Source organism: Lytechinus pictus, chromosome 14 (assembly GCF_037042905.1).
Source record: "Lytechinus pictus isolate F3 Inbred chromosome 14, Lp3.0, whole genome shotgun sequence".
Lineage (NCBI taxonomy): Eukaryota > Metazoa > Echinodermata > Echinoidea > Temnopleuroida > Toxopneustidae > Lytechinus > Lytechinus pictus.
The window spans coordinates 15,229,330-15,246,763 of NC_087258.1; the positions used below are offsets into that span (position 1 = coordinate 15,229,330).

The window sequence follows — 17,434 nt, forward strand, 5'->3', positions numbered from 1 at the left end:
TTTGAAAAGAATTCAAATATAAAAAAAATTATGCAAAGTTCCTCTACCCCTTAAATCGCAAGCTGAATACCTTAACCATGGAGCTATTATAGCTCCATGCCTTAACAGATGATAATTTGATCAAATAGAAATGATGCCATGATTTCGGTTTGACAGTTGGACCACCAGTTAAACGCAGCATCTATTCATTTTGGACTAGACTACCACATGTGATGAAGGGGATCAGGACCTATACCAATACCACAGTTGCTCCCAGCGTGGTTCGTAGAAGTTTCAACATGAGTAATAAGGTTTGAACAGTCAACAAGAGTCAGTAATCTTAGAACAGGCTGATTCATTCTTCCATATTAACATGTTTTCTTCCATTTCACAAATTGAAGTCCATTTTCCGACATAAACTCAAACAAAAGCAATGCGGCACATTGATGTAGAATATGTACAATGTTTTAGAATGTGCAAATCATTAAAACTGGCAGCAACAGCTTATTCGTGGCAGGATCTGACTGTATTAAATATACAACGTAACTAATTAGGCATATAATACAAAGAATAAAGAAAGGAATCCTTTTACAGTGACGCAAAAACCAAATGGGCATGAATCCTGTAAAATAAACTACTAAAAAAGGAAAGGATTGATCTTAACCTAGTATTTTCTACGTGGTGTTATCAGCAGTAACATCCGACCGAGAAACAATTAACACTGATAATCCCTCGACCTAATTAGAAAGTTATTTTTTAACGGTTTGTATTTCATGTAAGCTGTAATTAATGGGGTAAAAACAATGATGGTTGAACCCCATGAGGCCCGAACACCATTGTTTCGGAAATACATATAAGCATCAGATGTAAACATGACTGTGCATTTTACAAAATTATTTGAAAAAAATGAAGGTCTAGATCATGTAAAAAAAAACTTTTGTTGTTGCTTTTTTAATTTCTTGTTCTTCAACAGAGATAATAATGACAACACTTGTAAGCTACGACAATTGTTGTATAAAAAAATCTTATATAATACCATTACCATGGTATAAATACAGATTACTTTTTAGAAATCACGTTAAATGAAAGTCACCGAATCGTATACAAAAGGTATCATCTTACAAGCGATACAGACATGGTGTGCTAGTTCTAAACAATGAAATTGTAATGTAATCGTAAAAGTCCCCGGGTAAAAGTCACTATCTACAAATTATGTAGGTCTACCGACGGGTAAATTAAATAAGTGAAATTTGAACTGCACCATCGTTTTGAAATTACTCTAATCCTGCATAAACGCAAATTTGTTGTGTGTGTTAGAATAACATCTCACCGCCATTCGACGTGTCATTTGGTAGTACCAAGTTTTACAAACATACCATACATCCGTTCACTGTCACAACAAAGGTGTATACCCTCAATCAACTTTATAAAACGTGTGACAAAAGCCTTTCTCTGACCCGCACGGTTTTTTTTTAACGTAGAAACTCGTAATTAAAATCCTCTTTCAATATAATCCAAAATCATCTTTGAGACATCAAACTCTGAGAGTCGGCACAAAGATACTTTTACAAACCAAAACAAAAGTAGTGAATTTATTTCATACTCACCGAAAACGCTCAGTTTGGGATGCATATACAACCTTGCATGGATAGTAGAGAACATAGACTGATTAGAAAGCGTGTGAGTTAGGAAGTAGCTATATTTCCCCGACTTGCGTAAGTTAAATAAATGATTGTCAACTCGGCCGTGTCAGGTGTTCCGATGTAGCCAAATTTGTGCCAAGAGAGAGAAGTGAGAGTTGCAAGGATGGAACGGACTCCTCGTCACTCTCCGAACGGTTTTCTGAAATTTCTCCTCTTCATTTGCACACTCTCCACCACCGTCCCTCCGACCTTTTCTACCCCCCCCCCCCCTGACTCTCGCTTTCTCTCTTCCCCTAACGCCATTGAATGTTTGATCGTGAACTTTATTTCAAGTTCCGTTTAATCATAGTTGCAACTGTTTAATTGCCACAAATGTTTTGATTTAAAAAAATGGGCATTGTGGCGTGCGCAATGGGAGAACTTACGAACTGATACAGAGGTTCGAGGTTCGAACCCTGGTCACGTCTTTCAGATGGTGACGTTAAAGGTCGGTCCCAGACCAAAGTAATCATATCGATTATCGAATATCAATATCTGTTCAATTGAGTTGCACATCAGACATACCCACACACGCATAACAAACAATGTGTACATGCTCTACTTAAATAAATGCATGTTTTTCACTACTTAATATTACCAGATGAAACGGTATGGTGATTGCAACTGTTACTGCATTCACATAAACCATTTTGTAGTCACATTTGACCGGAATACGGTCATTTCTGATACGCCAATCTGATCTAGTCATTTAATTTAACTTATTCGTTTTGACTAATAGTTTTAAGAATGCGTTCTATACTTTTTCTATTAAATGCCTACACAAGTAAACCTCGTAGTTTCGAAATGATCACTAATTGATAAATAATAACAAATGGATAAAAAAAAATTACGCTGATCAATAGAGACAGCAACGCAAAGTTGAAAGTTAATGAACTGTTGACGGATAACCACAACTTTGAACCATATCAATTAACAAACTAGAAACACGCGAATCTCATCAATTCACTCGAATTCAGGAAGTGCTATTTCCTAAATCAAACTACGCAATTACAGGGGCAATTATAGGTATTGGTCATTGATTGAACATTGGTTTGTAATTTTAGATGTTCTCTGAGGGGTAGGAACCTTTGTGGATGCTCACTTAAATTATAACACAATCATGTTATTTTGAATTTATCTTTCATTTTTTTATCATGATTATCACACGCTCTAGGACTGTGTTACATTACTATATTTATTTACCTCACTGACCGCACTCTAAAAAAGGGTTTACCCATTTTTTGGTAAAATGGAAACATACATGTTGGTTGGGTGAAAAGATATATTTTGTAAATTTTACGCAATGTTGCGTTGAAATAGCCCAATATGGAGTTTAGAAAAAATGCCCAGCAAACATGCATGTTCCCTTTTTACCCAATATTGGGTAAAATTTTACTTAGTGTGTTTAGAGTGCGTCTATACAAGAGCAAGCTCGGTGAGGGAAGAAAAAAACCACTTTTTTCATAGTCTTATTGTTTGTCCTAAAGTGCCGTTTTTATTATTCCGAGGGAGCAAAACGGCTGAGGAATCAACCGCCGACTTTGTTAACCATCCCTAACAAACACGTCTCTAAATACCATACGAGCGAGCGCAGGAATGAGTGTTATACGCAATTTTCGAGACAGAATTGTTATGGTTGTGTTTTTGAGGGGGTAATCAAATACTAAAACTTATTTAGGAATAAAAATGACATCCGCCCTTAAGTCAAGATAGTTTCAATTAAAGGTGAAAATGACAGAATAACAGAGTAATGATTTCTTAAGGTTCTGACTGTATGACGTCACATGCGATCACTGTTTCTTTTTTTTCATATTTGCCATGATGTCCTTTCATTCTCTCATCTGTATCGTCATTTTTAATGATTTCCTTTTTGTTTTTCAATTTAGTGACACAGATGGACCAGACCTTCACCACCAATACCGTTGTACACCACTACACACTCAATTAATCAGCTTTATTTTACACTCTCTGACTCTAAACGCATACACTCACATCCGTACGTACACCCTCACACACACAAACACACACGAACGCACGCTCGCATTCCCCTGCAAAAAAACGCACCCACACATTTAGCATATTTTCTCCTCTCAAACTTTGACACACACGCACACATGCCATCCCTTACACTCACGCACACACACAGTTGCGTGTCCACACCCACCCCTACTCACACACACACACATTATTTATCCTCATAATGGTATATTATTTCTACACATCCTTGTTTGCGCACGAGTACACAAGCACATAGCCATCTCATTTCCATCTGACACAACTTCCCCAATCCCTTACACACACACTCACGCACCAACACGTAATCACTGGAGTTTACCGATTATGTTATCTAGGACGCTTAAATATACATGTAATAAATTGCCCGAACTCGGTACCATAAATCAGAAATATACAAGAACCCGAAAAGACAAGTGCAACTATTCCCAAATTTGCAATAAATCACTACGCACCTTTCACCTAAACATACTTCAATGTCCTTTGGAATATACTAAGGGTGATCCGTGACGTAAAAAGTTCATTCTTTAAACGGTAACTTAATTCTGATCAAGTTGAGCAAGTATAAAATAACCATAAGAAATAAAGAAATAAACGCTATGAATATAGAAAAAAAAACAGTTACAATCTCATCGAAATTGAAAGTTAAATATGTGATAAAAAGTTCCGACATTCACAAGGTAACGAATCGTATAAAAAGTGACCAACTTCAGTATAATGTCCTATTTTTTCGTTATGTATTTCATTAGGCCCACTTGAAAGTTCATCTGCATACAATATATTTCAATTTTCCTAAAATCCTAATCATGTAAATTATTTTTCATCATCCATTAATAAAACAATTTTATTCAAAAATAATATTTTAGCAAAAAATTAAACATTCGAAAATACACAATAGAACATTCGCCTATGACGCTCTTTCTTTGTAATTACGCAGCTTTTCCCAACGCAGAAGTGTCAGCTTGTTTCCTTTGAAGGGGAAGATTTACCCGCCAATCAGTTCGTTTTGATAAAAGCAGAAAAGTCAGAGAACAAACTTGGTGAAGGTTTGATGAACATCCATCAAAGAATAAAAGAGCTTCCCTATACACCATAAGATATAAATTCAATCCATTCTCGTAATATAATCATGATGAAAATTTGTTGTTTGTAGGAGGGGGATGAGAAAGAATGTGGTTGATGATATATCCCCGCACAACTTTACAACTTTTCTGATATCAATTTTTTCAATTTCAATTCAATTTATTAATAATTCATAAAATGCAAAGCAGATATATACAATAAAATGTGTATGGGTATCACAACAAAAGCCTATGGCTTGCTAAACAGTGATCCCCTTACATACAAAATATACATTATGACATGGTAAATCAAGAACATAAAAGAACAATCAAATCTACAATAGGTCAATTACAACCAGACTACAAACAACAGACAAAAAAAAAAAAAAAAAAAAAAAAAAAAATGTTTTGTGTAGGTTTTGTAGAATCAATATGCAGATAAAATAATTTTTCTATATTTAGATTTAAAAGCATATTGTGCATATTATATAGTGATATAATGACAATCTTAAAGGAATTTGTATCACGTGACATTCATATATGGAGAAGCTGCTCGTCTGTGACGTCACAAAATCAAAATTTTAAGAATTCATGCCCAGTTATTCTTTTGCGGGTTTTCATAATTCCTTAACGATTTTTTTTTCTGCTTTTGACTTTCCCTAGTAATATTGACTATTTTTTTCTTCTTCTAAAAACATTCATCATGTTCATTTTAGCGGTTTCCTGGTTCGTTTTTTATCATTAAAAAAATATTAGTTAGGTTATCTATTTTTTTTCTAATTGAATTATTCGCCTTATAAATAAAGTGAACATTTTGCACTAATCCATCCCCATAGAGCGTTTCTTGTTTTGTATTATATTGTTAGAACTACAGGCGTACAACCTTGGCAATGAACTTATGATAGACTGTAGTTCTATGCAACTTCCCACTGTGTGATTAAAACCAAACCACCTGTTTAGGGAAAGTTCAAATTATGAGCTCATGAATGATCCCGTTATGTATTTGATAACAAATCCACATGGAATGATTACTTGATATATGAGACACGTGACTGCATGTGTCCCCTCCCTCGTGAGTAATTTGTCTAAAAATAGAAAAAGTTTATTCTTGCCTCATGAGACGCTTGAGATTTTAGAGAGCAAGTGAGTTAGCATTGTGTCTAAAACGGAAACGCGAGGTATACTGATGGGGTAAACCAGCAGGTCATAGATCCGTCTGCTCGAAATAACTCTGCCCTGCTTTCTGTTGTCAAAGATGTCACTCATAACCAAAGGGATTCCCCGTATCATTTTAGAACATTGTAGGAAGAATTGGGGGTATTTCTTCCATTCTCCTTTTAAACTGTAATTTCCTTTTGAAAGTAGTTTTGTTTGAGTAAAATCAACAGATGAGAATATCACAGACAGTGGCAACTGAAAAAAATGAAAAAATTACAAAATACACAGATAAATAAATTCATAAATAAATAAATATGCAATTAATGAATATCCAAATAAATAATTAAATAAATAAATAAACGATAAGTAAATATCTAGATAAATGAAACTGACAAATCATCAGGAACGATGATTTATAAACTCTGTTTTAAAATTGATAATGTTTATGATTTTGAACTAACAATCAATCCTAATCAAAATGGCAATTCTTAAATGACCTAGTGGCCATTCATTTATAATCTATATATTTCATTGTATGTCTTATTTATCGGAAATAAGAGCGCATATATATACACAAAGCGAAAAATCCTACTAGTTTTAAAGTGGACGTACATGATTCAATTCAATTCAATTCAATTCTTTATTCCATTTCCAATCAAAACATAATACAAAGTAATATAAAGTAATACAAATCAAGTACAATTTTACAGAAGAGCATTCTTACTTTGTAAAACAAAAAAAAAACAGTATAATATTGAGCATAAATGGAAATGAGGGGGGTCCACTTAAAAGCAAAGCTTGTATTAAGTGTGGATCCCCCTTGGAAATGAAGAAAAAATAGACGACATATTCATATATGCGTACATGTATATATTACAAGAAAGAAAAAAAAGAGAAGGAACAAATGAAATCATATTGATGCAAACATAATTACTGAACAAATGCAAAGTTTTTCACACGATGATGTCTTCGTGAAGAAAGTAAAACGAAGTTGCCGATTTGAAACCTTCTTCTCTGCGTTAAGAAATTTGATAATTTTCCTCATTTCTGTTTTTTTATTATTATTCTTTTCAAGTATGTAAGATCTAATGCACAGAAGAATAAAAAGGATATTTTACATAGATGTTACTAATTTTATGTTCATAATGTGGTCGTTATAGAAATCAATTGTGAATAAATTGAATTTACATTTGAAATAACAATTAAGTGAAAGTTTTTGTTCTGTCCCAATGTAATGCAGATTCGGACATGGGCAGGTATTTGCAGACTCCTATATATACCCCCTCCCCCTCTCTCTCTCTCTCTCTCTCTATCCCTCTAAACATGTCATTACCACCTACGTTTTTCCCGCACAATTTCTCTCTTTACCCTCTCTTTCTAATTCTTTTTTTTTCGTAAATTAAACTTCCCAACATTGCTCAAATGTCACTGCCATTCATATCATCATCAATGTTACAAAATGTAAAACCTTTTCACATGAAAATGTGTGGCTTAAGGTAGATAAACAAAACCTTAGGGTCTGCTGGAATTAGCGTCGATAGATTCTTCCAAATAAAGTGATATTCCCAAGCAAAACACGATTTCATAGGTCAGGTCACTTATGGAGGCGCTTTTTTCATCTAATAGCATTTTTTAAGACCAACCGTCTTTCAATTTATTCGACTAAAGCCGTCGTAATGAGTAAAATAGTGAAAAGAATTGCTTCTGGTCATGACAAGGTTTATATTATTGACGTACTGGGTTGTAATGAAGCTGCTGATACTACACCCTCGACCCCCCCCCCCATCTTCCCATTCCCATGTATTTCATTTTAACATCATTATCTCAAATGAATTCGGTTAAATGATTGATTGATTGCATTTTATTCTTTTTCATTCCAAAATTCAACAAAAGTTACAATGTAAGGCAAAACACAAAAATATAATATACAGAAATGAAAAAAGGGAACCCACTGGAAAGCAAAGCTTGTTAGTATGGGTTCCCTGCAATGAATAGTTAATTAAAGTATAGCTTTGATCAATGACATTCAAATCGTAAATTAAAAAGGTTTGAACAATGAAAAAGAATATCAGTGGGGTCAAGCTTTTTATGCCTACTCATTATGTGACAATTAACAACAAAAAATGAAAATGTTTGTAGGAAGTTACGTTTTAATCGCAAAATTGAGTACATTTTTTGTCATATTATTCTTAACGCGTATCCATCTTTTGAGTTTTGTTTTAAATGAGCGTATAAATTTTTGCTCAATCGCTTCACTAACTCACATATATTCCCAATAGTGAACCGTGTTAAAAATGCAATCCCCTCGAGAAGATTTGACTCACTACATCAAGTATTCCATCTTTACCTATTTTAAGTACTAACCACTGCTTCTGTAGCTGTATATCACCATGGACCTAATGAATGCAATTTAAAGATTTTTTTAAATCCATAAAATCAGCGATCTTCGGCCTCATGAGAGTCATACATGAGCAGTAATCCATTAAATGATTTTTTTTTGCAAAGCTGGAAGTGAAATCAGGGATACTGATGAACTTAACATACATGTACAAACACGATGAATAATGCGACAATAATGCAATGCGTATATCAGTAGAGCTTGCGGCTCCATCAAGTATATTTCTATATTTTCACCATCCCATCCAACCGTGTTGATGAAATTAAATATTTTGATCCCGATCCTTTTGGATTAGACATTCCGTATTGCTCAAACTGACACAATCCAAGAGGTGGTTCTGTTATATCAAGATAACGGATTACATAGTGACATACGAACACTAGCGTACCTACGGGGGGGCAGACTGCCCCCCCCCCTGACGATTCACAACCCATGCAAGGGACATATCCCTGCCCCCCCCCCCCTGACGAGTCTTGAATACCTTTTTTTTTTTTTTTTTGCTTGTCAAATTTTTTGGCGGACAAATTTGCCCCCCCCCCTGTGGAAAATCCTAGGTACGCCACTGCTGATACGAAGGTGTAAGATGCAAACATCTTTGTGGTTGGATTAAATGAGCAAAAAAAATCTGTATCAATATGGGTTGCTCATTATTACAAAATGTAATAAAAGTATGTTTGTCAGTTATTGCTGAAGCGTCTGGTGGACTTTGACTAGAGCCGCTTTCACGCTTACCCCAAAAATTGGTTACATCTCTTTTTTCCCCCGAAGGTTCACATATTCCGGGCTAAAGTCAATTAAAAAATGCATGAATAGAGAAGAAGCAAGGCGCAAGAAAACGAAAAGTTCATCCCAACAGAATTTGATTTCCAAATATCCCGATGACAAAGCATTCAAGTTTCCAGATAATAAGACACAAATTTAAATCACCAGAGATTAGGATCAACCAGTGAATGTGAATTTGAATATGAATTAATCCCAAGAATTAATCTCGTGCGTTAATCTCATAACCATCGGATAATCCATTACTCTAAATCGCATTCTATGTTATTAGGAAACGATATGATCTTGATGGTATATAGAATATTTAGCTTCAGTAACTTATTGTGAGGTTTTTGAGGGATTTGTCGCAAGTCATGCTATCATTTTAACCACGTCATAATATGTACTGATTTTTAAAGCAGATAGGGTATATTGCCTTTGCACGGACAACCGAATGAATAATTAATTTATCATTTCAGTCACAAAATGGATCACTGTGTACGCTTATAGCTTATTATAATCGGTGTCCTATATTAAAGAAACACAATTCCAATATCATATTTTTAATGGAAATGAATTATTAAACCTAATATCACGAATGCCGTAGGTCTGTAAGCGTTAAGTATATCAATGATATGCTTTTTGAAGCGTTCTTGAACCATGGTTTATAATTACATAGCCCAACTCATAATTAACTTTATCATTCGCCTAATTACCCAAAGACTTTTCTCCATAAAAGATCAATGTGTGGGAGTGCACGCGTGGGTGAGGGTTTGCGTGTGTGTGTGTTGGTGTGTTCGTGTGTGTGAGTGATTTTTTTTTACAGACGTGCATCAATGAGACATGACTATTTACTTTTGGGACCGACATTTTACCGCATCATCCCAAAGACATGACTAGGACTCGAACCTCAAACCTGTGCATCACTCCAATCCTTTACATCACCATTTAGCTTGGATTACATGCGGGATAGGCCTACTCCTCCGCAGATTTTTGAGCTAGCATACTTAGCATGATGGCTTAAAATCAGTTAAACCTTTATCTGACATGAAAGATTTCATTGCAATGCTAAAGATTGATACATATTAAAGCCTACACATACGTATGCATATTTAGAATTTGGCGATATTCTAAGTTCATCAGCAGCGGCCTGATTAGCAAACATATTTGAGGGCCACAACATTGGTATATATAAGTCACGAGCGAGCGAAAAATTTGTCCTAAAAAAGAAAATCTAAATTTGTGATTGATTTCGACACATTCAACAAACAATATCATATTTCACTTTTTTTTCTTTCCTTATCTTTCTTTTTCTTTTTCGCCCTATTTTGTTAGTCGTGGAATTTTTAGGGGGGGCAGTGCTCCCCCCCTCCCCTCCCCTCCTAATTTGTATGCCAGTGCTGAACAACAATAGTTTAAGATAGAACCCAATACAAACACTACACGTGCATCCAGCTAGTCACAGTGCTCATGCTAAATTACAAAATCTCATTAATTATAATCAGAGCTTCCCTTCCCTACTACTTACGACCCCCCCCCCCCCTCCCCCCTTCGCCTTCTTATTCCTCCCCTGCTACACCCGTGCAGGAAGGGGGCACTAATGAAAGGATACTACTTGTCCATATGCCTCCAAAGCCGCACCTTACACTCGTCACACCAACGCAACCAGTTCCGATCCGATCGATGAAATGCCATTCCAAACAACGTTATATTGTGATCGATCTGCAATCGGTTTTATCGGTGTAACTGTGGCATTAAATACACGACCTTATCGGGGAAACTCTTGAATTTCGGTATTTCCTCAATTCAGTTTTCCTTCCGACTGTCCCACTCGAACTGTAATGATATCTATGCACAGTCACTCCAGTGAAACCGACCCCTAATCGGCCGATGGTATGTGCCATTGGATATAAAGTAGAAGATTTGATCGGTTTGGAGTCGGTTTCACTGGTGAGGCTGAGCCTCAACGACTGCATAACATTAATGTGATAATCGGGTCCATTTACAATTTTGACACAAGACGTCATATATTGTTTGATGTATTTATGTCTCATTTACGCACATTCAATTATCTAAGAATTAACAAAAAATAAAGATGAGAGCTCCATTCGTTCTTATTATTTATGAATATATATTATAGTTTTCAATTGTATTCATCTGCTTATGTCTGTTATAAAATCATTATTTTTTTATCTTACTTTACTGGAAACCAGCCTTTGATGAATTCATTTATTTTCATCGCTTTCTGTTTTTCTACATTTTTTAATGTATTGGCTATTCATTTTCTTGTTGTCTCGCTTACTCTCTGCCATTTCTCTTCTTTCTGTTTCCACGCAAACACACATTTTTTTTCAAAATTTTTGTATAATGATTTCATCAACAGCAAATAAATGAAACGAATTATTTCTCGCGTAATTATGTAAATATTTCACATGTAAAATATATAATAACAAATACTCATTAATAAAATTCATTATAAATCAAGAAACTCCCAAACGGGTCTCCGAGAAAAGAATAACTTAGAAGTGTGTTTACGGCAATTTTTCTTGGCAGTCATGACATAACCTTTCATTGCAACTACAAGACAACAACAAGAAAAAGGTAAGGATAATCAATACAATTGCTATTTTAATGATTCGGCCGATTTCCCCCCTCTTATTAACTTTTTTTTCACAAAGAAATACACACGCACAAACGCTAACGCTCCCTCACCCTCTGACAACAAACATGCACACTCATGCACGCACCCTCCCACACTGACGCCCCCCCCCCCCCCCCCTCTGTCTGTCTGTCTGTCTGTCTCTCTCAACTACTCTCCAAATTAATGTATACATTCGACGTAAAAATGAGTCACCTCATTCTCTTAGGGGAAAATCCTTATAAAATTAAGACGAAGGCGATGTGCTGTAAAGCAGCCAGTTGACACTGGAAGTAAATGAAAAACTTCCGCCAAGATACAAATAAATATTACTCGTGAGGTATTAACTCTAATCCATTCTGGCTGTGATCTACTCAGCAACTCTCGTCCTTTTTTATTCGTTCACTCACTTTTCTTCCCGCATGTACCTCCCATTTCCGAACATTATTTTTTCTGTCAGTCACTTTCTTTTAAAAACTAGTGCTTACATGTTCGTTAATCATAATTCAATAGATGTTTAAAATTTAACATAAACAACAGGCTGTTCAGAAAAAAATATGTTTCCATGACCAGACATCCTTCTTTTCTCTTTGCACTGACCGGTAGAGTTGGCAGTTATGGGAATGGAATTATATGTATGTGCAATAACCATCCCCCCCCCCCCCGAAAAAAAACACACACACACAAAACACATATCTTTTATCATCCTTTACGTCATAAAAAATAACAACAATAAAATTCTTTATATGAATCCATTCACTTGTTTTAATTTTCATTTAATGTCACCTTGTTCTATAATCCATCACGATACACATCCTCAAAGATTTTTTTTTTTTAAACAAAACTCGATTGATAGTTACGCATAAACAATACTCGCCTATGTTGCCCAATAGCCTTTGGTTTAGGGTTACGCTCATTTTGCAACTTTATATCATAGATCTATCTTGTTTATAATAGCTGTTTTCTCTCGACAACAATAGTGTATAACAATGTACTGTGTTTTATGTGTTGTGCTATCAAATCAGATAATGAAAAAAGAGGAGAAGGAGAAGAGAAAGAAAATGGAAATAGAAAGAAGAGTATCAAAACGAAAAATCGCAGTCATGTATTAACTCTATAGTTCTTCAGTTATTAAGGTCGTCTCGCCCATCCCCTCCCCCCCCCCCCCAATCAAAATAACGTGGCGTTGTCAATTACGATGAATAAAATGAACTTTAGCATATATGTTGGCATATTCTAATTCCACTCCTGAGAATAGTTGTAGCTTGTATTCCACATGAATATGTTCGTTTGGTTGTTAAGTATAATAATATATTCTTTTTTTACAAATACAAGAACAAATAATAAGTCAAACTTGGTACGTACTAGTTCCTCCATTAAAGCACGGTTGTTTTGAATGGTGTGCCGGCTGTAAAATATTGACTTTTATTTGCGTTGTTGTCCTTCTATATTAGTCAATCTTTTATCTTTGTGTCTGCCTTTCCCCCCCCCCCCTCTCCCATCTCTCCCGATTCCCAATCGCACGCTGTCTCCCCCCCCCCCCCTCTCTCTCTCTCTCTCTCTCTTTTTCTCTCTTTATTTCCCTTTCTATTGTTCCATAATTGTTCTTTTTTTTTCAAATTTTCTTCCTTTTTTCTCTCTCCTCTTTTTTTTATTCATCTACCCTACCCCCCTCCCTCTCTCTGTCTGTCTCTCTCTCTGATCATATATCATTATCTTACTCTCTCTCTTTCTGTGTGAATTTGCACAATTTTTAACTTACTTAAGTGGGAAGAGATCTCTGGATTCTGGGATCCCACTCCTGTATAGTAAACAATCAAGGCTAATCAATTTACTAACCAGGTTATAATGGCTATGTATAGGAAACCGCTCCTTGGTGGCCAATCATGATGTGACATTCAGAGTCTGTAGTAGCAGATCCAGGGGCATAGTGGCGCGTACCCCCCCCCCCAAATAACTTTCTTTTCTCTTTTATTGTTTTACTTTTTGACTAGAAATGCACCCTTTAAATTACTTTTTTACCCTCCACTTGCAAATAATGGACATGTCTCTGAATCATAACAATCCATATTTCATTGCTCGAAATTGAAATGAATATGGCGTTTACCACTCACAATATTACTTATCGTTACATTCTCGAAAATTGCTACAAATTATTCTAAAACAAAATATTTGTACTAGAATTTTAATTTGACACTCTTAAAACAACTAGTTTAAATCTGAATTGAATTCTAAACTTCCTGTAATTTTCACAGGAGTCGATTGCTTTTAAATCCAAATTAAAATTAAATAGATCATGGGAGCGTTCGTGAAACGATTTGTCGCATGGTGTAGCTATAAACAAATTCTGTTTTATTTGACGGTTAGTTCGACAGTCAGACACCTGTGTTTCCTTGCCAATCAAAATCAAGGATAGATGTCAGAACTGACAACTTGTCGGACGACAAGTGTTGATGAAACCATGGACCTATTACGTATGATGAAACATTCTCTCGGGCTCTTTGTAATTATACAGAACTACTTTTTCACACATAAAAAAAGAGTGTGAACTAATTTTAGTCACTCGCGGCACTCCCTCAATCACGGTTAGGAGAAACCAAATACATTTTGTAAGAGGAGAGTAATTGTATTTATATCTCGTAATCATCGTGTCTTGCTCTATCAATTCTATTTTTACAAAGCCTGTGCCCACCCCCCCCCCCCCCACAAAAAATATATCAAAATACACACAAACATAACAACTAGAAAATGGATTAACGTAAATGCAAAATGGATAGTGAATTTAAAGGGATGGTCCGGGCTGAAAGTATTTATAGCTTAATAAATAGAGTAGAATTCACTGAGCAAAATGCCGAAAATTTCATTAAAATCGGATAACAAATAACAAAGTTATTGAATTTTAAAGTTTAGCAATATTTTGTGAAAACAGTCGTCATGAATATTCATTAGGTGGGCTGATGATGTCACATCCCCACTTGTTCTTTTGTATTTTATTATATGAAATTAGGTTTATTCATATTTTTTCCTCCAAGAACTAGAAAAATTTGATTGTCAACTGATTTAGTGCATTAGATATTTTTTGTTGCAACTTATTTCGTTATAAGGGAGATATACTTTTCACACGAGTATGAAATAATGAAAAAAAAATATGATTTTATGTAATAACATAAGAAAACGGAAAGTGAAGATGTGACATCATCAGCCCACCTAATGAATATTCATGACGACTGTTTTCACAAAATATTGCTAAACTTCAATGACTTTATTGTTTGTTATCCGATTTTGATGAAATTTTCGGCATTTTGCTCAGTGAATTCTACTCTATGTATTAAGATATAAATATTCTCAGCCCGGACCATCCCTTTAAGCAACATCATCTCTCCAATTTGTATTTCACTCGTGTATCACTGGCGAAGCTACATGTCATTTGTTTTATTCATTATTAATAAATCTGTCAGTGCTGAGTTTGTTTTATTTCTCCCGTTATTATTCAGTTCATCTTATCGCACGAGTGGACTTTGACTTTGTAAGATTTTATTGGATAAATCGATACCCGTTTGATATACCGTGAACAATTCATTCCGACACTTTCTAAAACACCAAAATCTAATGGAATAAGATCCCTATGAGATGAAGTATGATAAACATTATTTTATTTTGTTTGAACCCGAAGCGTGATATGATAATAAAGTAGTAAATTTAACAATGGACCTAGTAGGTCCATGATATACCTTACCGTTTGCGCTAGTGGAAGCATGGGGGTAGAAAAGGGTCGAGTTGGGTTCACAACATGATTGAATATGAATATACTAGTAATGCTTTAGGAAAGATCCAATTACTTAATTGTCCTAATCTTAGTATAACTCACTGCATAATTTATTTGACAGAAAAGGCTCCGCGGGGGCGCTATTCATCTTACGCGCCATTAAACGCTCTTCTCCCTCAAGCCCCCCCCCCCCCTCCCCACATACACACTCTCACTCACTTTTGGCCCATACGCCGGTTGCCTAGATGGAAAGACGAATACACACTAAAATCATTTGAATGCAAGAGAGAGATTTCCATGCCGTCAATGTATGTATAAACTACATGAAATAATTCTGACTTGGCACATATAAAGCAGATCCCCCTGTATGAAATCATGAAAATTCTTAAAAGGATTATAGCTTCTGGAACATGCTGATAGTTAGCATTTCTTCTTCTTTGTTAACATTTAAATATCAATGGCACACTATTCACATGATTCAGGTAATCATGTTACAATCATACACGCGTATTGTGTCTAAAATGATGGAAATGACGGTTTGTGTGTGGGGTGTGGTGGGTGGGGTTAGGGTGGAGGGGTGGATATAATATGTAATCCATTTCTTCTCATGCAGAAATGATATAAGTAATCCCTGTAATGAAAAAAAAAATGATAATTAAAAAAAAAACACTTGTAAACCTGTTGATTTCTGTGTGAAGCAGTATTTTATCCCCCTGGTTTATATCCAATCATTTAGGCGAGCGGAACAAGCACGGTGTGTAATATCCGTTGGCATTTCTATTTCCTTCAATGAAGATCGGGAAGTTATCAATCTATATAGGCTACTGTTTTAATACTAGATAACCTGACCAACTCCGTAACAATAATAGAAACTTATTTTAGTTCTTCACATCATATTGAACTATAGCGAATATTACTAGCTTAAAATCCCATCATGTTAAAATGAGAGCCCCTTACCATTCATGGGGCTCTTTTTTTTACAAATACAATATTAAATCATGCCACACCTTGTCAATTAACACAACTAGCGTTTAAACACGAATGCAATGTGAAAACCTTAATAGGTGACAGACAGGAATACACATGCATGCACAAATTGCGTCACATGCTAAAAAAAGGCAAGTGGAGGTTACGACTTACTTTTCTTGGCCCTTTCTCAGAAGAAAAATATCAAAACCCGCCGATCCTTTCGGCGATAATATCAGTCAAACGATCCGAAACGATATTCAAATCTACGAACTACTTAAAAACAGGTTACGGTGTATATTCATTCGGTGATTATCTTCGAAATGAGGTTAAATATTGAGCATTAATAGTCCATAAATATATCCTCGCACGTTCCCTATATCGGACCCCTGTGTGGAACTTAAAAGTGGGGAAATAGTCCAGTCATTCGAGCAGCACGGTGCGGTGATTAGTAATTTCTATCACCCTGATCACATAACGAATCATCAGCACGAGTTGAGCCAAGAAGGTTACAGTAAGAAACATAACTTTTAGAAATGACTAGTCTCAATCCAGACGGTGATTTTATCATTCAATGAAATTTCTGGCAACTTTCCGGTCCTTTTCTTTGCTTAAAATTATTATTGCAATGTTATCGTCCATATTTTGCATACATCACCCATTTTGGATATGGATGCGTCGAATCGTTTATCATTAATTTATCAAAATATTGTTACAAATTGCTTACATAAAAGGGTTCCATTTTTTATCAAATTTATGATGATCGTTGATGTATGCGTGTGTCATGTTTGTTTAATATTTTTATTACAGACCTACATGAATAAACACAGATATTCGAAAAGAAAAACATATTTTCACCATGTCACTAGATATTATATCAAGAAAAATGTAAATGCACTTTTTTAAAGTGCGACCTTTGGAAAATATTTATTCGGATATGAGGCTATCTTCAAATAATATTGTGATATTGAAGATGAGTGATATACCAACGCGGACTGCTTTAATAGGATATGT

The 17,434-nt window shown here is 35.2% G+C and overlaps 1 protein-coding gene across 1 annotated transcript in view; it reads right to left on the reverse strand.

Annotated features, from left to right (window-relative positions):
- The window catches only part of LOC129276187 (neprilysin-1-like), a 47,611-nt gene extending 30,707 nt beyond the window's left edge, over window positions 1-16,904 (reverse strand). Inside the window, exon 1 of the mRNA XM_054912605.2 lies at window positions 16,595-16,904. The gene's annotated coding sequence lies outside the window, so the exon portion shown is untranslated. The remainder of the gene's footprint in view (window positions 1-16,594) is intronic.
- Window positions 16,905-17,434: the final 530 nt, after the last annotated feature.